Source organism: Oncorhynchus nerka, linkage group LG27 (genome assembly GCF_034236695.1).
Source record: "Oncorhynchus nerka isolate Pitt River linkage group LG27, Oner_Uvic_2.0, whole genome shotgun sequence".
In the NCBI taxonomy this organism is placed as follows: domain Eukaryota; kingdom Metazoa; phylum Chordata; class Actinopteri; order Salmoniformes; family Salmonidae; genus Oncorhynchus; species Oncorhynchus nerka.
The window spans coordinates 81,401,656-81,409,136 of record NC_088422.1 but is presented as its reverse complement, the minus strand read 5'-3'; the positions used below and the strand labels follow the sequence as shown (position 1 = coordinate 81,409,136).

General features: G+C 48.5%; 1 pseudogene; it reads right to left on the bottom strand.

Annotated features, from left to right (window-relative positions):
* The window catches only part of LOC115124146 (transmembrane protein 266-like), a 78,583-nt pseudogene extending 72,014 nt beyond the window's left edge, over nucleotides 1-6,569 (bottom strand).
* Between the last annotated feature and the right edge of the window lie 912 nt (nucleotides 6,570-7,481).

Sequence of the window (7,481 nt, the reverse complement as noted above, 5' to 3'; positions counted from 1 at the left end):
GTAGGGAGGACTGTAGAGTAGGGAGGACTGTAGAGTAGGGGGACAGTAGAGTAGGGAGGACTGTAGAGTAGGGAGGACTGTAGAGTAAGGGGGGGGACAGTAGAGTAGGGGGACAGTAGAGTAGGGGGACTGTAGAGTAGGGGGACAGTAGAGTAGGGAGGACTGTAGAGTAGGGAGGACTGTAGAGTAGGGAGGACTGTAGAGTAGGGGGACAGTAGAGTAGGGGGCAGTAGAGTAGGGGGACTGTAGAGTAGGGAGGACTGTAGAGTAGGGAGGACTGTAGAGTAGGGGGGAGGACTGTAGTGTAGAGTAGGGAGGACAGTAGAGTAGGAAGGACTAGGGGGGACTGTAGAGTAGGGAGGACTGTAGAGTAGGGAGGACAGTAGAGTAGGAAGGACTGTAGGGGCAGGGGGGGGACAGTAGAGTAGGGAGGACTGTAGAGTAGGGAGGACTGTAGGGGGGACTGTAGAGTAGGGGGACTGTAGAGTAGGGGGACAGTAGAGTAGGGGGACTGTAGAGTAGGTAGGACTGGGGGGGACTGTAGACTGTAGAGTAGGGAGGACTGGGGAGTAGGGAGGACTGTAGAGTAGGGAGGACTGAGTAGAGGACTGTAGGAGGACTGTAGAGCAGGGGGACAGTAGAGTAGGGAGGACTGTAGAGTAGGGGGACTAGGGAGGACTGTAGAGTAGGGGGACAGTAGAGTAGGGGGACAGTAGAGTAGGGGGACGATAGAGTAGGGAGGACTGTAGAGTAGGGGGACTGTAGAGTAGGGAGGACTGTAGAGTAGGGAGGACTGTAGAGGGAGGACTAGGGGGAGGACTGTAGAGTAGGGAGGACTGTAGAGTAGGGGGACAGTAGAGGACTAGGGAGGACTGTAGAGTAGGGAGGACTGTAGAGTAGGGGGTAGAGTAGGGGGACTGTAGAGGGAGGATAGGGAGGACTGTAGAGTAGGGGGACTGTAGAGGACTAGGGGGACAGTAGAGTAGGGAGGACTGTAGAGTGGGGGGGACAGTAGAGTAGGGAGGACTGTAGAGTAGGGGGACAGTAGAGTAGGGAGGACTGTAGAGTAGGGGGGACTGTAGAGTAGGGGAGGATGGTAGAGTAGGGAGGACTGTAGAGTAGGGGGAACAGTAGAGTAGGGACTATGGATAAGAGAGAGATAACAGAAAGGTCAGCTCCATCTTCACAATGCTACAGGCCATGATATACAAACTTAGCCGTCGGTTGGTGATGGTAGGTGCTTCATCACAGGCTAAATCCCAAATGGCACCCTAAGTCCCTATTTAGTGCAGTACTTTGACCAGGCCCTGTACACACACACACACACACACACACACACACACACACACACACACACACACACACACACACACACACACACACACACACACACACACACACACACACACACACACACACACACACACACACACACACACACACACACACACACACACACACACACACACACACACACACACACACAGCAGGTTGACATGAGAGCCTTTCTCTTGATTAATCTCCACCACTTCAGCCCCACTAGATGTTGCTACTGAACTACACCCAGCCTCTTGCTGCAGCACAGTGATAAAATACAGCCTCTGTGGATCAAACACTAGCTGCATACGGTCACTGTACCCATGAAGTCAGCAATGAACACGATAGCAAAGTCAAGTTTGGTACCCGATCAAGCCCTGCACATTATTCACAGAGTAAAGTTATAAGAGACATGGTTCTAATTGACCTCTTGGAGATGCGATGTTCACATTTACAATAAACGTTTCCTTTGCTAAATGTAGGACAGTTATCATACAGAGAATGATACATGCTGACTGAAATCAGAGAGGTTCTACTCAGTATGACTCTCCACTGTCTCTCATTCAATGAACCATCCTTTTCTTGATGAAATAACTACATTTTGTTGTTGTGAGATTCTCATTTCAGAGTATACACTCCCGTACGTGTTACAGTATTCAGTGTTACAGCAGAGCTCTCTCTCTCTCTCTCTCCCTCCCTCTCTACACCCCCCCTCCCTCTCTACACCCCCTCCCTCCCTACACCCCTTCCTCCCTACACCCCCCTCCCTACACCCCTTCCTCCCTACACCCCCTCCCTCCCTACACCCCTCTCTCTCTAAGAGCAGATGAGCCACCTAATGCAGACAGGGAAGGCAATCCACTTGTCTGTAGAGAGTCAGAGGACCCCAGGACACATTCCTCTCTGAGATACATTATGAATTTGATGGGCCTGGTGGATTTCCACCTCCTCCCTGTACTGCTGCTATTGATGCCTCCCAACTTCACTTCATCATTCAGCAGCTACGGCAATAAAGCAGGAACATTTCCCTCCCATTTCCTTTATAAAGGTGGCGTTCTCTCTCTCTTTAGAATGTTGTCTTGTTCCCACAGCAGTCAATCCTGAACCCTTTTGGTTCAATCCTGAACCAAAAGGATTCTACCTGGAACCAAAAGGGTTCTTCCTAAACTCAAACTGAAAGGTCAAACAGTTTGTTTGACCTTTATATTGTTTGTGACACTCAAAGGCTAGAGAGTGACCACCATGGACCACAAATTCAAATTGTAAACATGATACAATATTATGTCTGTCTTGCTACAGTAGTTAAATAGTGTTACTAAAGTTCACTAAGAGGAATGAGGTTTGCTGCTGTTGTCCAAGGAGGGCTGATCGATATGGTGATAAGCAGACAGAAGCACGTACGTAATCATTCAGGAGCTAACACTGCTGAAACCCACAGAATAATATTGGGTGCAGGTTCCTCACCTCGGACCTTCTCCTCCAATGAGTTTTGCGAAAGAGGTGAGAGGACACAAGGAATCAAGGAAATACAATTGAAATTGACCCATGGTGCCCCCAGGCCTAGAGGACACAGGTTTGACTGACACCTTCCCATCACCTGGCTAATAGTCTTCTTTAACAGGGATTCACCCTTGAGTCCTTTACTATGGAGCCAGTGCCACCTCTGATGCTGAATCCTAATGGAGTGACCCAGGGGAGGAGGGACCAAACGCAGGCCTGATAATGATGATTGGTGTTCCATTTAAGGTGTACTCCAGATAGAACAAGTTCGTGCCTCGTGGATTTAAATGTTGTTGTTTTTTACTAGGATCCCCGTCTTCCTGGGGTCCACACAAAACATGGAACATGACATAATACAGAACATTAATACACAAGTACAGCTCAAGGACAGAACTACATACATAAAAGGCACACATAGCCTACATATCAATACATACATACAAACTATCTAGGTCAAATAGGGGAGAGGAGTTGTGCCGTGAGGTGTTGCTTTATCTGTTTTTTTAAAACCAGGTTTGCTGTTCCCTTGAGCAATATGAGATGGAAGTGAGTTCCATGCAATAATGGCTCTATATGGGAAATGGGATTTCATTAAATGTAATGTAGAGCATGATAACTTTTACTACTCCCACTGACAGGATTTTTACAAGCAGCCATTTTGCACTAATGACTTGGATATGAAATAGTGACCCTGACAGTAATGTAGTTGAAGAAGTACTGCTGTGGTAACATACAGATCAAATCACCTTCAAACCAATGATGGACAATTCCTGTGTTTGGGCCCATACACAGCCAGCAGATTTCACAACAAGCAGAACTACAAACAAGGTGACATAGGCATGGCATTCTCTGTTGTGCAGCAGGGACAGGGAGTAGCTAGCTACTGTGTGTTGCACTTTTGACATGAAAATGGGGCAAACGAGAGACGTAGCCTGTGAGCTCACAGCATCATGATGAGACAACAACAGTAATGTGTTAGTGTCAGCATTGCACTGCCCACTGTTGACTGTGTGTCTGTAGGATCCATCTGTTTAAGGGGCAACGGCTGATAGCTGGCGAACACTGAGCCTAGTGGAGTGAGACCTGATCTGGTGTCAAACGGAGTGCTTGGAAGGGAAGGTGTGTGTCTGTTTGGGATGCTGGATCGTAAAGCTAAAGCATATGGTGTTGTTTATCTGGACTCACGGGAAGAACCAGGTCTGAGTCACTATTACTGGACAGGATGCCATTGCAATACGGCAATACAGGGAGCGTGTTTGTACTGTATAATGAAAGAGACAATCTGTTAAGACCATACAGTAACAGACGTGCAGGGCAGCTAAAATAGCCTGGGACCTCATCCATCACACATCAACCTTACAATTCTGGTTAAGGGTAGAAACTGGCAGTGTCACAAGTAAGGTCATCTATGGATGTTGCCATATAGGTCTTGGAGGAGCACAGTACATTCAGGGGATGCGTTTAGACCTGCATAGGAAATATATGTAGACCAAATAGCAATTCTGAATCTGTTTATCACGGACGGACACCCCCATGTGTTGTAGCTACAGTCCTGGCTGTGAGTTAAACAGGACCAATGTATCATGAGATTGAACATCATCCATACTTGTCCCTCTGTGTTGGCCAATGTACCATTAGCATAACTGACACGGTACATGGCGGTGTGTTCCTGCCCTCCTTCCCAGCCTTCACTCTGTTAAATGCTTGATGTACTGCATAATTATACATGACACCATATTCAATTACATCATTTCGTCTCACATTCTCAAACCAGAAGCAGGTCGTTTTTGAGGATAATTGGGAATTTATCATTTCCAAGGTGTGGAAAGTCATTAATAGAAAAGTCTGCCAGGTCCCAAGATCTTTGCAAACCCTTATGAACCGTTGTAGATGCGTGCAAGGTTTGGACCTGTTTGTGTAATGGCTGAAGTCTGTAAATAAAGCCACAGCGTCTTACCCTTCCCTATTGAGGTTCGGACCTATTGGTGTAATCAATAGCTACCTACTGTACAGTCAGAACGCGTCAGTGCCTTTCAATGGATGAATACAGTTGTATTGCCTCACCCTTCCCTGTTGTCGTCCTCATCCAGGTTAGAGAGGAGCTGTGATCCTGCCAGGGAGAGGTCCAGGTGGGCCAGAGGAAGGTCCCTGTAGCCGAAGCTGACCAGCTGGACAGGAGTCATGTAGGAACGGTTCATCTCCTGCACACCATGCTCCTCCACTGGGTCTGGCTGGGAGATGATCTCCAGGTCTGATAGGCCTCCAGCCTGCTCCTCCACTGGGTCTGGCTGGGAGATGATCTCCAGGTCTGATAGGCCTCCAGCCTGCTGCTCCACCACGTCACTAAACACACAGGGAGAGAAGACCACCTGTCAACCATTTACCTCCAGTTACAACCCAACCGCCTGTGTTAGCCCACTGAGCTCAACCATTTACCTCCAGGTCCTACAACCCAACCAACCATTTACCTTCCTAAACCCAACCGCCTGCCACTGGCTCAACCATGGTCCTACAACCCAACCGCCTGCTCAACCATTTACCTCCAGGTCCTACAACCCAACCGCCTGCTCAACCATTTACCTCCAGGTCCTACAACCCAACCGCCTGCTCAACCATTTACCTCCAGGTCCTACAACCCAACCGCCTGCTCAACCATTTACCTCCAGGTCCTACAACCCAACCGTCTGCTCAACCATTTACCTCCAGGTCCTACAACCCAACCGCCTGCTCAACCATATCCCCTAAACACAATGTTGTGGGTTGCTGGAGATCCAGAACCGATATCAAAGTCTGAGAATCAAAACTATGAGATGATGGTGTTCATGTGTTACTTTGAAACAAACAAAACAGGGAAATAAAGTCCATTGAAGTGCTGTAGAAAAACACTACCATGGCGATTGGGGATAAACAGCACACCTTGCATCAATGATATCTGATTGAAACACACACAGTGACCTGAGTAGTGGTAGAGGCTGAGCCTCTTCTGTAGGGAGGTAGCAGAGCACCATGACAAAGGGAACAAACTGAGCATATCCAGTGATTTGACATGGATTATTGTCTGATATGCATGACTTCCTCCGCTGGGGTGGAACAAAAGTTGAAATGATACAAACAGAAAGTTATTGAAAAAGCTCTGTCCTGTCGCACAATAGAACAAATATCAACATTATTCTGTCTCACTCCTGCCAAGTGTTAGCATTTAATCAAACAGGCAGACTGAACTTAAAGACGTTAAATCGGTACCTACACTCTTAGAAAAAAAGGTGCTATCTAGAATCTAAAAGGGTTATTTGGCTGTCCCCATAAGAGAACCCTTGAACAACCCTTTTTGGTTCCAGGTATAACCCTTTTGAGTTCCATGTAGAACCCTTTCCACAGAGGGTTCTACATGGAACCCAAAAGAGTTCTACCTGGAAACCAAAGGGGTTCTCCTATGGGGACAGCTGAATAACCATTTTGGAACCCTTTTTTCTAAGAGTGTAGGTCAACTGATTTTGCAAACACACACTGAGGGAGCACAAAGCACAACACCTGACACTGTCGCTTCATTCTCCTCTGTAGTATAGTTAAACACCTCTATACAGCTGTGTCAGCACCTCCAGAGTATGTATACTGTAATACATCAGAAGTTTCTATTGTGGGCCAGGCCTCTAGCAGCATCACACAGCCCATCACTCAGCCCATCACACAGCCCATCACACAGCCCATCCACACAGCTCATCCACAAGCCTCAGTTGTGCCCTGTGGTGCATAGTTTTAGACCAGAGCAGATGCGGATGTATCATGTCTGCTGTGACGTTGCTCTCCTCTACGCTCACAAGCCCAGTGGAGTGCCTCACAAGCCCAGTGGAGTGCCTCACAAGCCCAGTAGAGTGCCTCACAAGCCCAGTGGAGTGCCTCACAAGCCCAGTGGAGTGCCTCACAAGCCCAGTGGAGTGCCTCACAAGCCCAGTAGAGTGCCTCACAAGCCCAGTGGAGTGCCTCACAAGCCCAGTGGAGTGCCTCACAAGCCCAGTGGAGTGCCTGAAAAGCCCAGTGGAGTGCCTCACAAGCCCAGTGGAGTGCCTCACAAGCCCAGTGGAGTGCCTCACAAGCCTCCCATTGTCAGATGAGTGGATCGGAGCTCTTACAAATGTGAAGTTAGGAACGAGAGAAGAGGAGGAGGAGTAGGAAGAGAAGTGGGAGAAGAGGAGGAGGAGAAGGGAGAGAAGAGGAGGAGGAGTAGGAACAGAAGTGGGAGAAGAGGAGGAGGAGAAGGGAGAGAAGAGGAGGAGGAGTAGGAAGAGAAGTGGGAGAAGAGGAGGAGGAGAAGTGGGAGAAAAGGAGGAGGAGTAGGAAGAGAAGTGGGAGAAGAGGAGGAGGAGAAGGGAGAGAAGAGGAGGAGGAGTAGGAAGAGAAGTGGGAGAAGAGGAGGAGGAGAAGGGAGAGAAGAGGAGGAGGAGTAGGAAGAGAAGTGGGAGAAGAGGAGAGGAGGAGGGAGAAGGGAAGAAGAAGAGGAGGAGAGGAGGAAGAGAAGTGGGAGAAGAGGAGGAGGAGAAGGGAGAGAAGAGGAGGAGGAGTAGGAAGAGAAGTGGGAGAAGAGGAGGATGAGAAGGGAGAGAAGGGGAGGAGGAGTAGGAAGAGAAGTGGGAGAAGAGGAGGAGGAGAAGGGAGAGAAGAAGAGG